Raw genomic sequence first — 11,148 nt, 5'->3', positions numbered from 1 at the left:
GGGGACAATTGACCTCCAACTCTTAATCGTAAGGTAACTCAGAGCCTGACAGCAGGAGGTCTTTTCTGCTTTTGAGGGGTAAATTATTTGATTAAAGTTCATTATTTTTATTTATTTTCTCAGAATGCATGTGCTTTCTCTTTGTCAAAATGTATGTGCTAAAAATATGCTCTAAGACAGAGTGATTGAGAACTTTAATACAAACATCAATTACATAATTAATGACTTTATTTGAAGAACCACATTGCATGTCAGTCACCTGTACTTTCTAGACCACTTTATTCCATGAGTGTTTTTTAGGTTGACCCCATTAGCGAGGCATTTTGTGGCTTCCAAAGAACATACAGGGGCTTTCGAGCCCACCCCATTGCTTACCATTGGCTGTCTTTGCTTTTCACTCTCATTGCCTGCTTCTTATTCGTGCCCCAGGTTGTCAATAGTATGTTTGTCTCACCCTTTGAGGATTGCCTCTTTACCATTGCTTTGAGGGGCTGCCGTCTCTGCTGCCATTGCTTGCTTTTCAAGCATTACTTTTTTCTTTTGTGTTGAGCATTCCATAAGAATACGTGTTTTCGATCCATCTACCTCATGTATTTCTCTTCCTCATGTGCTGCTCTGACACCCTCCTCCTTCCCTGCTGCATTTGCCCATGTGACTTCCCCATTGCGTTCCCACCACCCTTGCCTCAGTGTTGCTTCTCCATTCCTCCCTCTCTTCCCTAAATTTCTCAACCCATCCCTCTCTCTCTGTGTTGCTTTCATGTTTGAACCCTCTGCCTCCCCCATGTTGCTAATGCGTTCACACCCCCAGTTTCCCCTGTGATACTTCTGCCTTCCCCAGTTTTGCTTCATACACCCCACAGCTTCCATCAGTGCTCTGTGTTGCTTCTGTTTTTTCTATCTTCCATCCTCCCCCTTTCCCAACAACCCATTTCTTACGTTAATAACTTTAAAAAATGTGGGGGATGTTTTGTTTTCTATTTAGTTACCAATCCAAGTTAGATCAGTAACTAAAAAAGAAGTACCGGTGTCATTTTGTAGGTGCATACATGCAGTGTGCACACACCTATAAAATAATACAAGCAACAGTGTCAAAGTCTTTTTTTCTTTTTTTTAACTTTATCCACGCTGCACAGCATGGCTGGAAACCACTGGCTTAGCCAATATGTATCAATGATGAAAACAGTTTTCTTTGCCAATCCTTGACTTTTGATGGAGTGTATTACTGCATCAAAACATCAGTATTGACATATTATATCAAATTAGATTCATTTTAAGACTGCATTAAATACATTTGGGCCTTTAAGTAGAATGAATTGTTAAGTGGGTAGAAATGGGGAAAGGGAGCTTTAATAACCCGATTTTTAAACATATTGTAGAAAACAATTGCCTGCATAAGAGTATTTGTGTTCTTTCAGTCGTTGGATTCATATTTTAGGGTTATTATAGACTTATAGGGACCATGCAAAGGCTAACCAATGTTAACAATCCATTTTCAACATTAGCTGTTCAGAAGCCAGATGCACTGTGTAACACACTGAAGCTCTAGACATCCGGACTAGAGCAAAAATAATAAAACTTGTTAATTCACTTCCAGGTCTTCGAGAAACAAACTCTCCCAATGTTTATAGGGTTGGATTTATTCCCAGTCCTCAGGCAAGGAATATAGACACAACGATAACATGGTGGTCTGTTTCATCTTTAGCAGAGTAGGTATTGTTGCACAAGGCTACCATGGGTCCCTGGGGTATCCTTGAACAGAAGGGACCACAGAACCTTATCCCTCTGCATTTGAAACATCTCTCAATAGAAACCCTTTAAATCAGTCAAGGAAATCCAAAGCTAGCCCCAGACAGCTCCTTAGAGCACTTAGGAGCCCTAGCAGCCTTCTCTGCAGTGCATTGTTTCAAGATAATTTCAGTGAAAATCAAAGAGTCCCTGTGCGTGCTGTTGAGGTGGTGGATCAACCCGAGCTGCTTCTGCTTGATACAGCAGGCACAAAACCGTATACTGTTAGATCTCATCAGTTAGTGCCCTCTGCATTTGCACCATGCCATTCAAAATCCTGAGCAATCATAACTCAGTATTCCCAACCTGAGTCACAGAGCACATAGGAGTTAAGCGCTACTCGGAGCATGAGCAGGCAGGACCACATATTTAGCTGGAACATCGCAGGGCTAAGGCCATAAATGAAGGATCTGGATTGGGTAGCATTCATCCAAACAAACAGCATTTGCTGTTTCCAGGACCCCCAGTCAATTTGTAATGTGGATTTTGATGGGTATGCAACTTTCTGCATAAAAACCACAAAAACAATGAAAGGTATGATAAAGAGTGGCTTGGCAAACTGGGTTTCAACAAACATCCATACAAACAGACTTGAAAAATATTAAGTTAATGCAAATATGTTACGCATAATAATTGCTAGTGATATACACATAACTGACATCATTAACATCTATTGTCCCCTTAGAGCCACCAAGAGTTATCTTGCCAAAATCAATGATCAGGAGTTGTATATTACATGAGCAAGGAAAAAATATCCTGAGAATAATGTTCTCAGAGATCATAGAAAAAAGTGCTATGAAATTAAAACCATTACATAAATGTGCCCATGCTTGAGTGAGACAAACCTATTAACCCTAAATTCTTGATATAACTTTTAAACCATTTAATTTGGTTCATTAGTTCTATACAGTATTAAATGGAGCAAGTTGGTGGACAAGTATTCATAAATGTTAGCAACATAGGCATAAACATGAAAAGTGAACTGATTTTTTCGAGACTAGTAAAAAAACAAGCAAGCCAAAAACTGTACCCTAGACCATCTGATAATTGAAAAGATGATCTCCACAAAAGGTAACCAGGCAGAGTCAGGCAACGTCTTTTCCAAGCTAGGAAAAACACAACAAATTTCCACATGTATTCGCAGAATGATATACACACAAACATGGCTCTTAGGATACATTATCTACGGGCACAGCTCACGAGACACCACCACACATTTATGACTGGATAAAGGCAGTAAGGATTTCAAAATACATCGGGCGTGGTCGCACAACAACCCAATGTGATGCTGCCAGCAACACTGCACCATTTTTTTTTTATCACAGCAACATGTTGTATATAAGAGACATAAATCGTCAGGCCACTGAATGAAATTATCTGTTTTTGTATTTGAGATGACAAGAGAATGGTGCATAGTTATCCAAGACTCCACTGGGGGTAAAATTGAGTTGGGCCATAAAAAACCCCAGAATAGAAATCAGATGGATCCAGGATTATGAGCAGACATGATTTGAGCAAACTAAGAAAGCACCACATGATTGATTTAATACAATAACAAGATGTAGTTCTGAAGAGCACCAATAAACCAAGTCAATTAAACTGAAATATAGAAAAATTAGAACACTAGGAACATGTATTAGAACAGATCCATTTCTTCAGGTTATCTTGCTGTAATTATGTTTAGACAAAGATTTATATTATAGAGCATGTAAGGAAAAATGGCATGGTTGAATTAAGCTCTGAGACAAGAACATTGGGAAATGGCAATAGAAGGTATAAAGCTGTTCCTCTTCTTATATAATGTGTGCGTAAAAACTTCCATATTTAAAGCCTGGCAGACGGATACTCCATCACAAACCTGGAGGATATCCAGTTCACCATAGTCCAAATGCCATAGGTTGTAATGGACCTGCAATGCAGTGGACGGGATATTCACTGTGTTTCTCATGGAGTATCCCGTCTACCAAAATCTAAATACTTCCATAAATTCAACAAATGCCTACATCTAAACTGAATGGAACCTCCCTTTCTCAGTGCTCCATTCACTACGCCCCAAACACTGTTTTCCTATCTGCTGGATGACCTAGGGTCTAGATATGACTTCCAGGTGTGCTTAAAAGTCCACTTGCTCTCAATAATGCATTATTGCATCAACAAAAAACTTAAATTGTAAAACCTTGGAAAACAACATAGGGAACAATGTTCTCATTTTAGATGTTTTCAATTTAAAAAGTGGCAAAAACAAAAAAAGTATTGAAACTTGAATTAATCTTAGTCACTAACATTTACCCTGGGCCGCATTCTACTCCCTCGTTATCTTGCACACTGTGCCACACCAGCAGGAATCAACATAATAGAAACCCAATAAGAACAGTCCAGTTGAGGTGGAAGACTAGGTCTCTTCTGAACAGGAACACAGGCAATCCCAGATGGGTTTCAACCTTGTTGGACTTCATCAGTGAGATGCTGCTTGATTCCTATAGTACTGTCGGGTATGAACACAATTGCTTTAAATTCTGAACATATCTTCAACAGTTACTCATTATGCCACCTTGATCAAATCATTAAAGTGCAAATCCAAACAAAGAGAAGGGTCAGTAAATATTTTTATTTACTTTTTCATTCATGATTTGTTTTTTCTTTTCTACTGACACCTTGATATATGCATAGCAATTATTTACAAAATACGGCGCATCAAGCGAACAATGTGACATAAAGTGAAAAAATAGTGACTCAGTGATATAACAATTAGTGATCTATGTACATGTGAATGAGGGGTATTGGGGGGAAGGAAGTTAGAAAGCCGATTCCTGATTTAGTGGTATTCAAGTCCACCAAGCTATATTAGTTAGCTATGGTATGTTGGACGCTGTTAACTGGTCCTTGTGATATTCTGTCGACGTTTCGACCCTGTAGACGCCTTATTTATGGGTCTCTGGCGGGTCTTCTTCAGGACGGGTGAAGGGAAGAAATATTGCGCCTGTTGGTTCAATTAAAAAAGGCCATCAAGTTTGGATTTTGCACAGGATTTGCATTAAAAAGATAAAACTGATTTGGGGTAAAAATTACCAGATATCTTCATAAGTCAGACACCTCGAGATTCTGCTGGTCATGGTCTCCTCTCCTATATTGATGAATCTGTGTGACAAGATGCAATTGTCAAAAATATGCTGGTTGGGCATTACCTAAGAGTTTTGATTAGACCCTACGGGTGTTGTCAACTCACCTATTTTGAGCAGATTTGACCTGTGGGAATTATCCTGATTCGATCATGGCGATATTCTTTCATTTTATGAAGATCGTTTATCAATTGCTTCCAACAATCTGAAACTTAAGGTTCATGTGGGTCGTCATTAGTACATTGTAATGAGCGTAAAACGAGTATTGTATTGTGTTCATTGTGAACTCTCGCCGTAAAACTCACCATTAAGTGAAGTTTTCCCCAACGCCTCCGTTAGTTCAAAAGGTTTCAACAACGCCTCGTTATTGTAAGGCACGATTCAGTGACCTGGTCACTCTACCAGGGTATCCGTGACTGATTTCGGCAATCTAAAAGTTAAAGATTAAAGGGAGGGTCGATAAATACTAGTACTACGCTGTATGGTCAGGTTCAGGACTTATTTAATCGATAAGTGTGCTCAAGGTAAGCCGCACTCACCGTAACAAGGAGATTCTCACTTTCCATCCAGGATTCTATATGGTCACCGTCCGTTCAGTTCTGGTAATCCTTACGGCACACCGGGTATGAGAACGTGAATAAATCTATTTCCGCATTCAGTCTCGAGGATGTCCTTGTTGCTAAGCAACCGGGCGTCAGTGCGCAATGTCATAGCAACCACTGTTGCTAGGCAATCCGGTAGCTAGACGTACGGTTCTTTTGTGACTGTCCTGCTTATTCAGGGTGAACGAAGAAATGTTTTCTTGAGAAAAATACTCTTTTACTAAGTAATCTGCCAGTTTAAACATATGATCCTCATACTTCTATCCTGCTTGCTGGGGGCAAAAGAGGAGGTATATTATAAAGAGGAAAAGGCATTTTCCTAAGGGAACTAACACAATAAAAAGGCAATCACATGTACTTCCACAATACATTCTCTAGCAGCTTGTTTACAATTATATGTTGTGAATGGATAAGGGTAAGTCCATCGGAGGCAATCAGGGCAGCCTCGGATTGTTACACAATACATCGTTAATCAGCTGTTTCCTCTCTCTCATTTAGGCCCTGTTGTACACTATTCAAAGAGTGTATCCACCTGCATTCTTTATAGCTCATTATCTTTGCTAATGAACCTCCCCTTGCACCTATGGTTACTTTCTCCAAGACTCTCCACTCCATTTCCCCTGGTTTGTGTTTGTGGGTATTGTAATGCTCCACTAGTGGAGCCCCAACAGTGTTACATCTCAGTCTGCTCATATGCTGCAGAATTCTTGTTTTTACTTTTTGAGTCGTTTGCCCCATATACAGTAACCAACAAGGACAGTGATGGAATATATCACATGGGTGCTGTTACAGTTAGTGAAGCGTAGCAATCTATATGTTTTAGAATTGTGAGTGAAACTTGATCCTTTCTGGCAAAGATCACAGACTTTACAGCTCCCACATTTGTGGTGACCAACCAATGGTGGTAGGTTCATCATACTCCTAAGGTCTTGCTGCTTGGGTTGGTCTAGAAATGCCCTAATCACTACGTCCTTGATGTTTCTTCCTCTTTTGAATGCGAACAACGGTTGCTCCTCCATCTGTATTTCAGTTGCTACAAGGTTCCAGTACTTTTTTATAGTCTTTTTGATATCCGCACTCTTTGTATTGTATGTGGTTACACATACTAGGTTCCTTGTTTCATCCATCCTCTCTTTTGGTTCAAGTAATTGCTCCCGTGGTTGATACCATGCACGTTTCTTTGCTTTTTTGAGCAAACTGGATGGATATCCCCGTTTCCTCAGTCGTAGTGTCAAGTCATCGGCCGCCTGGAAAAAATCATTTCTCCTGTAACAGTTCCTTCTTATCCTCAAATATTGCCCATAGGGCAAATTGTCCCTTAGGTTCCTAGGGTGATGGGATACGTACATTAGAAGCGTATTTCTTTCCATCGGTTTCCGGAATAAGTCGGTATATAAATGACCATCTTCCACTTTGAATGTAAGATCCAGGAAATCAATGGATTCTGAGTTATAAACCATTGTAAATTGGATGTCATCATTCCTGGTATTTAACCAAGTGTAGAATTCTATCAGTTCTGCTTCATTTGCAGACCAGATCATGAGCACATCATCGATGTACCTTTTCCATACATCAATTTTGTGCAGGTACGGATTGCCTAGATCATATAAGTGTTCCTCCTCGTAGTGGTCCATAAAGATATTAGCCAGACTTGGGGCATAGGTAGCACCCATGGCGACTCCTTTACACTGGAAATAGAATTGTTTTTTAAATAAAAAGAAATTCTTCCTCATCGCTATTTCCAGGATGTTGATCAGGAAGTCAGTTGGCATCCAATGAGGTCTTTCCCTTTTATCCAGCGTGATTTTGATGACCTCCATCGCGGTTGTTTGGGGAATTGATGTGTACAAGGATGACACATCTAGTGTCACCAACATCTGTTTCTTGTCATCAAAAGGTTGGCCTTCTAGGAGTTGAATGATGTGCATGCTGTCACGTACATAAGATTTGGTGCATGGGACCCAGGGCTGTAGGAAATGGTCTATAAATTTATTTAAAGGCTCCAGAATCGAGCCACAGCCCGATACTATCGACCTACCGGGCGGTTTCTCAAGTCTCTAGCGCACTTTGGGTAGCGCATATATTGTAGGGATCCTAGGTTCTCGTTGATTGAGGAAATCATGTTCATGTTGGCTTAAAAAGCCCTTTTCCATTCTATTCCCGGTTGTGGTTTCAATTAGTGCTTTTATTTCCGAGGTGGGGTCTCCTCTTATCTTGCTGTAGCTGTCTTGCATTTGGAGTTGTTGTTCAATTTCGCAGATGTAATCATATGAGTTTTGCACTACAATCGCTCCCCCTTTATCCGCCGCCTTTATCACTATGGCTTCATTGCGTGACAGGTCATATAGTGCTTCTTTCTCTTCTTTGCTAGTGTTGAATTTTATATACCACCATTCTCCCATTGTTTGCATGACTTCTTCTAGCACTATTTTTTCAAAAGCCAATATCCTTTCACTCATCATAAATGAGGCCGGTGTGAATGTGGAAATGGGTCTGAACATAGTCGCCGATCGTGTTGGTGTAGAATCGTTTTTTGTAAAAAAGTATTTCAATCTGATCTTCCTGAAAAATCTCTGTAACTCTAACCTTACTTGGAACGAGTCAGGGATAGCTGTTGGTACGAATGACAGCCTTTTGGATAAGATGTTTTTTTCTACGTCTGTTAGGATATAGTCAGATAGATTGATCACTGGGTCCAGATTCAACGTTAGAGCAGTAGTATGTTGGTTCTGAATCACAGTTGCCAGTTCCGTGTGATTAGGATCCAAGATGGCTTCAGCAGGTAATGTGGGGTTCACATGTTCAACCAACGGAGCTACAGACATCATTGTTCCTGCATCAGATGTTAAGTGTGATGATCGTACCATATCATTTGGTGGATGTTCATCTTCACTGGTCGTAGGTCTCTGCAGATCAGGGGGGTTGGTGTTTTCAGGTGTAACTGATGGGATATTTTCATGAGACATCACCATCGATAGGTTTGTCTCCTTGTTGATATCTCCCCATGTGAGTCCGGTTGAAAGAACCTGACCCGGGATGTGCCCTGTGTGGATATTGCCCTTCCCCATCTCCAGGGGTGGTCCCAATTCTGCTGTCTCCCCCCGCCTCTGTTTCCTCTGGGGGGACCCTCCCCTAAAAAAGGGTTCTGTGTTTGGTAGTCTGAATTGCTTGTGGATGGTTGATTAGTGTCTGAATCAGAGCTACTCCCCACCGATGAATTGGAAAAAGTATAAAACCTGCGTGGTCCCTGTCTTCCCTTATTAGTGAAGAAACCCTGACTATCCTGCTGGTGATAATTATCGGCAAGATATGGGTATGCAACCTTTTTATCATAGTTTTTGACGTCTTTTGCTAATTTGTCAAGCTTTCTGCCTAGCGTGATGGTGTTAAATTCAGCCAAAGATTTTTCCGCGCGCTCCAAAGCCTCCTTTGCATTCGTGAGCGCTGAATCACCTAAAATCTCAGTCTTGAGATCTGTTATTTCCTGTATTAGCTTTTTCACATATTCAATGGCTGTCTCTACCCCAAGCACCATCCAGTGCCTGGAGCAATTGTTGGCCACGTGGCTGAACCCTTCTCGAAATTTAGGAACGTCTATAAATATACCTGGTTCGTTTCGAACCTGCAGGCCCTGTGGAATTATATTTGATTCCAGGTATTTGGTCAGAACATGACCATGGAGTGGTGATCTGATCAATTTCTTCTCCAATCGCTCTAATCTCGCAAGTTTTTCATTAAGGCCAGCATCTGCTGGCAATCTATTGTTTCCCAATAGAAAACTAGAGTTACCTTGCTCCTGAATTAATTTCGCTATTAATTCTTCTGTATATGACCGTATTTCTTTGTCAGACATATTCAAGTATACAGAGATTTGAAAGAGACAATACAATTTACATTTATACAATACAGTACAATACAACAATAAATGAGAGTAAAAGAACCCTCGCAGGTAAAAACCTGATCTCTGTAAAGCAAACTTCTTATGGGGCAACCCAGTATCCCTAAGAACCTGGGCAATACATTAATAATTTCAACAGTGGTCCTGTCGGGTATGAACACAATTGCTTTAAATTTTGAACATATCTTCAACAGTAATCATGACATCACTTTGTTACTCATTATGCCACCTTGATCAAATCATTAAAGTGCAAATCCAAACAAAGAGAAGGGTCAGTAAATATTTTTAATTACTTTTTCATTCATGATTTGTTTTTTCTTTTCTACTGACACCTTGATATATGCATAGCAATTATTTACAAAATACGGCGCATCAAGTGAACAATGTGACATAAAGTGAAAAAATAGTGACTCAGTGATATAACAATTAGTGATCTATATACATGTGAATGAGGGGTATTGGGGGGAAGGAAGTTAGAAAGCCGATTCCTGATTTAGTGGTACTCAAGTCCAACACGCTATATTAGTTAGCTATGGTATGTTGGACGAGGTTAACTGGTCCTTGTGATATTCTGTCGACGTTTCAACCCTGTAGACACCTTATTTATGGGTCTCTGGCGGGTCTTCTTCAGGACGGGGGAAGGGAAGAAATATTGCGCCTGTTGGTTCAATTAAAAAAGGCCATCAAGTTTGTATTTTGCACAGGATTTGCATTAAAAAGATAAAACTGATTTGGGGTAAAAATTACCAGTCTTCATAAGTCAGACACCTCGAGATTCTACTGGTCAGGGTCTCCTCTCCTATATTGATGAATCTGTGTGACAAGATGCAATTGTCAAAAATATGCTGGTTGAGCATTACCTAAGAGTTTTGATTAGACCCTACGGGTGTTGTCAACTCACCTATTTTGAGCAGATTTGACCTGTGGTAATTATCCTGATTCAATCATGGCGATATTCTTTCATTTTATGAAGATCGTTTATCAATTGCTTCCAACGATCTGAAATTTAAGGTTCATGTGGGTCGTCATTAGTACATTGTAATGAGCTTAAAACGAGTATTGTGTTCATTGTGAACTCTCGCCGTAAAACTCACCATTAAGTGAAGGTTTCAACAACGCCTCCGTTAGTTCAAAAGGTTTCAACAACGCCTTCGTTATTGTAAGGCACGATTCAGTGACCTTGTCACTCTACCAGGGTATTCCTGACTGATTTCGGCAATCTAAAAGTTAAAGATTAAAGGGAGGGTCGATAAATACTAGTACTACGCTGTATGGTCGGGTTCAGGACTTATTTAATCGATAAGTGCGCTCAAGGCAAGCCGCACTCACCGTAACAAGGAGATTCTCATTTTCCATCCAGGATTCTATATGGTCACCGTCCGTTCAGTTCTGGTAATCCTTACGGCACACCGGGTATGAGAACGCAAATAAATCTATTTCCGCATTCAGTCTCGAGGACGTCCTTGTTGCTATGCAACCGGGCGTCAGTGCGCAATGATGTCATAGCGTCCACCGTTGCTAGGCAATCCGGTAGCTAGACGTAAGGTTCTTGTGTGACTGTCATGCTTATTCAGGGCGAACAAAGAAATTTTTCATAAGAAAAAGACTCTTTTACTAAATAATCTGCTAGTTTAAACATACGATCCTCATACTTTTATCCTGCTTGCTGGGGGCAAAAGATGAGGTATATTATAAAGAGGAAAAGGCATTTTCCAAAGGGAACCATCACAATGAAAAGGCAA

At 40.3% G+C, this 11,148-nt stretch overlaps 1 protein-coding gene across 1 annotated transcript in view; it reads right to left on the bottom strand.

The window, feature by feature from the left end:
- MXRA5 (matrix remodeling associated 5) overlaps positions 1-11,148 on the bottom strand; it is a 230,304-nt gene that overhangs the window by 21,056 nt on the left and 198,100 nt on the right. The gene's annotated exons all lie outside the window — the stretch shown is intronic.

The sequence above is a fragment of the Lissotriton vulgaris genome, chromosome 8 (assembly GCF_964263255.1).
Source record: "Lissotriton vulgaris chromosome 8, aLisVul1.2, whole genome shotgun sequence".
NCBI lineage: Eukaryota > Metazoa > Chordata > Amphibia > Caudata > Salamandridae > Lissotriton > Lissotriton vulgaris.
The sequence above is the reverse complement of the archived record's forward strand: the minus strand, read 5'-3'. Positions and strand labels throughout refer to the sequence as shown.